The sequence below is a fragment of the Pinus tabuliformis genome, chromosome 1_2, assembly GCF_031772625.1.
Source record: "Pinus tabuliformis cultivar Carrire ecotype Pingquan chromosome 1_2, CPIR1, whole genome shotgun sequence".
Lineage (NCBI taxonomy): Eukaryota > Viridiplantae > Streptophyta > Pinopsida > Pinales > Pinaceae > Pinus > Pinus tabuliformis.
The window spans coordinates 747482192-747491834 of NC_142298.1; positions in this window are offsets into that span (position 1 = coordinate 747482192).

Sequence of the window (9643 nt, forward strand, 5' to 3'; positions counted from 1 at the left end):
GAAGGCACAACTCCAAATCTAAACAAAAGTCGCAATTTAAACACAAGTCCAAAAAAAAAACAATGTCGAGGGAGAATGACTTTTCTTGGGCTTATTATGAGAAGATTCTTGGAGACCCCAAGCTCCTTTGTAAATTTTGAAAAGCGAAATGTAGTGGAGGCATTTATAGATTCAAGTACCACCTTGCACAAATACCCGACCATGATATAGGTCTCTGCAAAAATGTTGACGAAAATGTCAAACACTAAGCAACCTTGGCCATTGATATGTTGAGTCAGCATAATGCAAAGAAAGAAAAGAAATAAAAAATAGGAACTCCTGGAGTTGACAATTTTTCTTCCACTACCCCATTTTCATCTCCCTCTATTGAATCCTCAATGCAGTTCCCAAATTTCCCACACATGCCTCCAAGTCCAAGTCAAACTCAAGGCCAAATGAATCCTCCTGCATTCAACATTGGAGGTGGAAACATAAACACCTTTTTTTCTCCCCGCACAAAACCCGATTCCCAACCTACCTTGGATACCACTGGTTGGAAAAAAATATCCATAGTCAGGAAAGGAAGGCCATTGCTAACTTTTGGTACTATTCTGACATACCTTTCCACTATGCCATAAGTCCTTATTGGCAAGCTATGATTGATGCAGTTGTTGTTGCAGGTCCAGGGTTCAAAGCCCCTTCATTAGAGAGCATTAGGACAAATTTGCTATTAGAAAGTGTTGAAGATGTCATGCTTGTGCTATCTGAGTTTCGTTCATCATGGGTAGAAATAGGGTGCACCATCATGAGTGATGGATGGACAGATCAGAGGAATAGAACTTTAATAAATCTCCTTGTATCTTGTCCAGTAGGTACAATGTTTCTCACATCAGTTGATTCCTCAAACAAGGTTAAGACTGCACAACTTGTTTTTGAAATGATGGAGGAATTTGTTCAAGAAGTGGGAGAAGAACATGTTGTACAAATTGTCACCGACAATGCAGCTAATTATATGGCTGCTAGTAGACTTTTTGAGATTAGGCACCCCACTATTTTTTGGACCTATTGTGTTGCCCATTGCATAGATTTAATGCTTGAGGACATTGGTAAGATTCATTGGATACATGAGGTTGTGGAGAAGGAAAAATCCATAACCAAATACCTATACAACCACACTATTTTCCAAAACACCATGATAAAATACACTGAAGGTAAAGAAATTGCTTGACCTGCAGTGACTAGACTTGCAACAAATTTTGTATCTTTGTAATTTGTGGTTGAGCAAAAGATAAATCTGAAGAGGATGTTCTTGGGACCTGAGTGGATGGCATCTAAACATTCCAAGACCCTTGAAGGCATTGAAGTTGTTTCACATGTGTTTAATGACGGTTTCTAGAAAGATGCCAAAGAGATTATTGTTGTGATGGAATCCCTTGTTAGAGTTCTCAGGTAATTCAATTCTTTTAACTTTTTCATGTTTTAAATTTCATTTCAATCTTCTTTTTATTTTCAAGGTGTCATATTTATATAAATTCGAAAGCTTTAACTTTCAAGATGGTTGATGGGGACAAACCCACTATGGGTTACATTTATGAGGCGATGGATCTCACAATGGAGGCCATCAAAAGAAGATATTGGGATGAGGAGGCAAAGTATATTCCTCTTTGGGACATTATTGATGCACGTTGGGATAGGAAATTGCATTCCCCCTTACATTTTTCTAGGTACTTCTTAAACCCACAGTATTTTTTATGATAAGAGAAAATTTAATGAGGATGGGGAGGTTCGCAGAGGACTTATGACATGCATGGAAAGGTGCTTCCCTGATCAAAAATTTCAATGTCGTGTCTTTTCCAAACTATAGGATTATAGAGCACCAGCTAAATTATTTGCCTATACTAGTGTTATACGAAAAAGGTCTAAGATGTTTTCAGGTACCCTTTGAGGCTTGAAGGTTTCATCAATTCATTATATTTGTTTAAATTTTATTTTGTATGTTAAATGTTTTATTAAATTTTGTTGTATTTTTAATATTTTACTATTTAGTATTTAGTACGTCTACTCACGAACCCTTGCCACTTGCTAGGTATTTGGTGGCAAAACTTTTGTAGTGATACACTAGATTTGAAGTGATTTGCCATTCGAATCTTAAACCAGGCATGCAGTGCTTTAGGTTTTGAGTGCAACTGGAGCATGTTTGAGAGAATAAATTCTAAGAAGTGCAACCAATTGACATAAAAGTGCTTAAATGACCTTGTATTTTTCCATTACAATCTACTACTTTGCAACAAGCAAATACTAGGTGAGAGCTTGAATTTGAAGGTTTCATAATCTGATTTGCAATTTAAAGTTTAAACTTTAAATTTCAAAGTCAAACTTAAATTCACATTTCAATGTTTCATGATAATTATATGTTTGGATCATTCACCAATAGACCTTGAAGAGATAGAATTGCAAACTACAAATGTAGTAGATTGGGTCCAATTAGAGGAGGCTCCTCTTTTAAGCCTACATGACTTGAAGAACTTTAAGGGTCGAGCATGTGAAAGAGTGGGAGGAATCGCTTCTAACACTCTTAAGAGTCTTAGAATCTTAGTTACTAATTTTTTTCAAATTAGTATGCAATTGTTTGTAAACTTTTAGAAGGCGTTGCTTCTAGTTCTATGTAGTCACTAGTTAGGAGTCATGACTCGGTACTTTGGATCATGTTTGGACTCATAACATATATGAGATGCTTATTCGTTCATGATATTTTGGACATCTATTGATATTATTAATTGTTTAGACATGGCTTTACTGAATGTCAATGCAAAATGTTTTTTTAATTCAATATATGTGTATATTTTTATTTATTGAATTCACTGATTTTTTGCCGAATTTTTGCCGATTTTCCCTAATCTGATTAAAAATCTTAGCTCTTTTGCCTCGCTGATTTATTATCTATTCCAAGTCTGGTAACATTGGTTACAAGTTTAATTCTTCACTTATGAGTGCTAAGGTGTGCTAGAGAGTGCCAATGCATGCTGAGGAGTGTTAGGGACTACTAGGACAACACACGGGAGCACTAGGTAAAAATGCATGGAAGTGAATGAATATGAGGGTGTGTCGGGGAGTGTCAAACAATGCTAGCTGTCATGCCAAGGAGGGAGTGAAAAGGTATTCTAAGCATGGGTAAGGCATGCCAGGGAATATCAGTGAATGTCAAGAAGTGCTAGAGTGTGCTAGGTAGTTCCAAGGTGTGCTAACATGTGCCAAATAATGCCAAGGCATGCCAGGTGCTAAGACATGCTAGGATGTGCAAGGTGCCAGAGTATGCCAATATGTGTCAAGGAGTTTCAAGGCAACAAAAGGAATAACCAAGATAAAATTCAAGGAAATGAACACATAAGAGGGTTAATAAGTCAGGACTTTATCTTTTTCAAAAGGGGCATGCTAGGCACACTAATAATATGTTCCAATACATGCCAAGTACCAATGTGTGCCAAGTGCTAATGTGTTTCAATGAAATATTATGCCAAGAAATTACAGGGCATGCTATGGATTACAGGGAATGCCAACACATGATAGGGGAGTGCTATGCTATGCTATGGCATGCCAAAATGTTCTTGGGCGTCCTACTCATGGCAAGATTTTCTAGGTACAAAGATGTTCCAAGACATGTGAGGTGCCAAGGAATGTTAGTATACTATTCCAAAGCATGTTAAGGTGTGCCATGAGTGTTGAGGAGTGTTAGGTCTCTCTCATTAATTGAATTGACAGAGCTTCATTATGTATTAAATAATATAGTTCCTACACACCCTAGTGGAACTTTATTTAAAGAAAATTTGCTAGATAATAAACCTAATAGATATGAATCATGTGTTGACTCATAGGAAGACTATATTCTTATGACTTGAGGGAAATGATACACACTAATTACTTCTTAAAAAATTGATTGACTATTATAACCACTATGACCTTGGACACATAATGAAAAAGACTCCACAACAATGGTCTTAAATTGTTATATTTTGACAAAAAAATATAGTAATAGGTACATAGCATCATCAAAAACTCATTGGAATGATCAATGATGACAGACATTTTTTTACTGTTACTAAAAGTAACCAAAAAGAGCATTGGTGAGGGTCAATAAAAGATCGTCACTAGAAGTTTCACCAAAGAGAGAATTAGTGATGGGCCTTTAATGACCCTCACCAAAAGTGTCACCAAAGAGAGAATTAGTGACAAGCCATTAACGACCCTCACCAAAAGTGTCATTGAAAATGGCTTTGGTGACAAACCTTAAAGGACCATCACTATATACACTTACAACAACAATTTTTCAAAGACCGTCACCATATGTGACATTGGTGATGGACCTTAAAGGTCTATCACAGGCATGAAGTGTCATCAAAAAATCATTGAAATGATCAATGACGACGAACATTTATTGACCGTCACCAAAAGTAACCAAAAAGATCATTGGTGGTGGTCAATAAAAGATTGTCACTAGAAGTGTCACCAAAGAGAGAATTAGTGATGGGCCTTTAACGACCCTCACCAAAAGTGTCACCATAGAGAAAATTAGTGACGAGCCTTTAATGACCCTCACCAAAAGTGTGATTGAAAATGGCTATGGTGACAAACCTTAAAGGACCATCACTATATACACTTACAACAACGCTTTTTTAAAGACCGTCACCATATGTGACATTGACGATGGACCTTAAAGGTCCGTCATAGGCATGACCCTCACCAATGACCTTTTTTCTTGTAGTGTGGGGGAGAGAGTGTTTTAGAATAATATTCCATACATTGATCCAGTATAGGAATCCCCCCTTCAAGATGTGGAATCTCATTATCAAATTATTGAAAAGACTTGGCATGTTCGAATCTATCTAAGTAATCAAGTTGCCTCTCAACAAAATTGTCAGCATTGGAAGATTCAAGAAAGACACATCTCTAGACACTACAAACTTCTTATTAAATTCATCATAGAGACGGTATGCTTTAGAGGTATTTGAATACCCCAAGAAGATACACATACAACTCCTTGCGCCAAGTTTGTTTCTTTGTTTCTTATGTATCAAGGCATAACAGGTGGAACCAAAAACCCTGAGATGCTTTACCAAAGGAATGTGTCCATACCATATTTCATAAGGAATCTCATTTCTAATAGCATTAGATGGACACATATTCTTTATATACACAACACATAGAACTGCATCAACCCAAAACATCAATTCTACATTCTTGAAAAACATCATGGAATGTACCATATTTAAGATTGTCTTGTTCATTATTTCAAATATTCCATTCTGATAGGGGTTATAAGGCATAATTGTTTGATGTTTGATACCATGCTAGTGAAGATAATTTTCAAATTCATTTGAAGTTTATTCTTTTCCATTATCAGTGTGAATAGAGCCAATATGATATTGTGCATCATTTTGAATACATGCATGAAAGTTCTTGAATGTTTGAAAAGTGTCATATTTGTTCTTCAAGAAATAAACCCAACACATTCTGGTGTAGTCATCAATAAATGTCATCATATATTTATTTCCATTTGCAGAACGAACATGCATTGGGCCACACAGTTAATACAACACAGTTAATAAAATTGTGCTTTATCATATATACCATCGTTCTGATACGACTCTAATTGCACAGTTATATGAATCTACCTAGATACCACCAGGCCTCCCACACCACATACCACCTCTATTGTTCTGCACCCCAGTTTCTTTCAAAATCACCCATCCTCGCTCAAACCACCCATCCTCACTGTAATACATACATTGCGTGGCCTAACATATAGCAGAGTCAATACTTATATACATAACACTTCCTCCCCTGCATGTTAATACCACTCCAACTCCACTGTTACCACATTAACACATATTATTATTGATGTTTTGGAGATACCAAGTAGGTCTATTGTCAATACATGAGAAAAAATGAAGAGATGGGGAAGAATAAATAGTTAACTAGCCACCAAGAATAACATAGTTTGAGACCCTATAGTCGACTAGAGACAAAAAGTAGCTAAGTTAGAATAATTTCAGAGTTTATGCTACATAGTAACACATTTGAGAATGACACATGTGTCCCTACAAAATTTCTAGAAGTAAAGATCCACAACTCTTCTTCTAATTTCAATTCTCATATTTTTAAGTAAATAAGATTCCCTATGAATTTCTCTTCCATATCGAGCTATAGTTGCAATTTTTAAGTTTTTATGGTTGGAGTTGTTTTTTTAGGAAGCAGTATCCATAGATGTGATTATTTTCATTGATGTTTCAGATCCACCAACTAGTTCCATTGTAAATACATGAGAAATAATGAAGAGCATGGGTGGAATAAATAGTTAACTAGCCACCAAGAATATCGTAGTTTGAAAACCTTATGGTTGACTAGAGATAGAATGTCACTGGTTTTGAATGATTGCAAAGTTTATGTTTCACACTAATACATTTGGGAATGACACACTTGTCACTATAGGATTTTAAGAAGTAAAGATCCACAACTCTTCTTCTAATTTTAATTCTTGTGTTTTCAAGTAAATGAACTTCCTTATGAATGCACCTTCCATATTAGGTTGTGATTGCAATTTTTAAGTTTTTGTGGTTGGAATTGTTTATTGAGGAAGGAATATCCATGGATGCGAGTATTTACATTTCAGATCCAAAAACTAGGTCTATTTTCAACACATGAGAAAGAATGAAGAGCAAGGACATAATGGATAGTTAACTAGCCACAAAAAATAGTGCAATCTGAAACATTATACCTGGCTAGAGAGAGAATGTAGTTGAGTTAGAAATTTTTTGGAGTTTATGTTGAACATTAATGCATTTGAGAATGACACACTTGTCCCTATAGGATTTTAAGAATTCAATATCCTCAACTCTTCTTCTAATTTTAATTCTCATATTTTCAAGTAAATGAACTTCCCCATGAATACCCCTTGCATATCGAGATGTGATTGCAATTTTTAAGTTTGTGTGGTTGAATTTATTTATTAAGGAAGGAAGATCCATAGATGTGAGTATTTTCATTGAAATTTTAGAGCCACCAACCAAGTCCATTGTTAAACATGACAAAGAAAAAAGAGCAGGGGTAGAATTAATATTTAACTAGCCACCAAGAACAACATAACTTGGAACCTTATAGTTGATTAGAGACAACATGCAGTTGAGTTATAATGATTTTAGGTTAATGCTACATGCTAACACATTTTGGAATGACATGCTTGTCCCTGCAGGATCTCAAGAATTTGAGATATGCAACTCTTCTTAAAATTTTAATTCTCAAATTTTCATGTAGACGAACTTCCCTGCAAATTTGGGAAGTTCATTTACTTGAAAATATGAGAATTAAAATGAGAAGAAGAGCTACATATCTTTACTTATTGAAATCCTTCAATGACAAGTGTTCCATTCCCAAATGCATTCATGTGCAACATAAACTCTGAAATCATTCTAACTCAGCTACATTCTATCTCTAGCTAGCTATAGGGTTTCAGACTACACTATTCAGTGGTTAGCTAACTATTTAGTTCACTCCTAATCTTTATCCGTTCTCATGTATTAATAATGGACCTAGTTGGTGGCTCCGAAACATTCATGAAAATACTCACATTTGTGGATATCCTTCATCAATAAACAACTTGAACCACATAAACTTAAAAACTGCAAGGTCCTCTTCATTTTCCTTATCATTTAGACTTACCAAAGCTTTGATCATTGCTAACACTCAATATATTTTTCATAATTTTCCCACATGGATTAAGGTATAAAACCAAGGGTTGTTGACTAGGTTCCATCACTAGTCAAATTACTCACCATTTGGTTCCTTTCCAACATGGAAATTCTACTCCCCTTCACCATTCTAACATGCAACCCAACCAAATTACAATTTTCCTTCTCCCTTGAAATTTTTGTCTTCCACATTCCCTTAGGAATGTAGTAAACCCATTCATTAGATTTTTTATTGAGAGGACTCTCTCAACTACCAGCCAATGCCTTCATAATTTTGGGAGGTGGCAACCTCCACCAACCTCCTTAGACCCATTAAATGATCGGCTTGGCTTGTCAATAAAAGAAAAATAAAGGGAAATTCACAAAATTGATATAGAAAGGTGGCTTGGGATATAATAGGCATGTAGAACCCCATTCTTTCCTCCCACATTATTCCCCACTATGGTGAAATGACCCCTATAAGTGTTTTTGACTCATTCAATTGTTTAGATTTTTCATTAATTGAAAATTTAGATACATACAGTGTTTTGACTTGTCCAGTTCAACTTCACATGTAATGAAATATTCATGTTGAAATAAGACAATGCTAAACATAATAAATTACAATTAATTAGTGGTTAAAAATGGGGACATGATATTGTTAGGGCACATAAAGCCTATGCAAAATGCATCCTTTTTTTCAACTATGTCATTTTCTTTAAACTTTTTCCTACAAAATATACTATCTGGTATTTGTTATGTGCTCATATAATAATCATATTTTATTTTAAAATTATAATGATAAAAAAATCTTCCTCTTCTTCTTTTCATAGAGAATGAATTATAGTAGTTTACAGATAGTGACCATACTAAGTAGACAATGTTGAGCCTTGAAACAAGGAGAGGGGTACATAGAAAAATTAATAAGTGATTTCATGTCAAACGAGGAGAGACCCAAACATGGACAACTAAAACAAAGAAGTAGTCTCGAGGGAAGCAAGGAGAGACTGAGTAAAAATGCAGAAGCAACACAAATATGTGTAGATCACAAAGAGAAGAAGTTATGTTAAACAAGTAAAAATTACAAAGCATCAAAAATATGGGGAGACAAACCATGCTAAGAGACACTAAAGAAAATCTATGTCAATCAAGTACAAATGAAAAAGCATCCCAAACATAGAGAGAAAAATTATGGCAAAAAAATAGACTAATCTAATAAGATAAAAGACACAGAATCCATAGTAAGGAAAGATAAATAACATTAGGAAAGAAAATTAGTCAAATATGTATAAACAAAAAATCATCCACAATGAAAAGTGATAAGAAAAACAAAAATTTTCCACAACATACAAAAATAAACAAACTATAAATCATCCATACAAAAAAAACATCTACAATAAGGAGAGAGTGATTTTGTTGGGAACCAAAAAGAAAATGCAAACATGCACCACTAACTTTGATATATATAAACTTTTATTACTAAAAATAAAAATTTCAATTGACATATTATTGGCCAAAAACAATCTTCCAACACCATTAAAAATTAACAATTTGGTTAGACTAATATGATTTTTGTTGGTAAAAAAATATATTTAAATATATTTTTAAGAATATGAATATTAATGAAAAAAAAAATATTTTCCATAACAATTTACGTTATACAATCATTACCTCTCTTCATGGAGTCATGTTATACAATCATTGCCTCTATTCATGAAGTCACCTACTATTAATAATAATTCATATGTTCTTTACCAAATAGATATATATATAAATGCAGGCGAAAGATTTAAATCTTTTTATATAGGTAGGAAAATATATCATAATTTAGTTGTCAAACTAACAGTGAGGATAACTATCTCTAGTTACTAACTGCGAATGCAGGTTAACTCATCATCGTTATTCAAGGAAAACCATGCCACCTGGAATAACTTCTTGGTGGT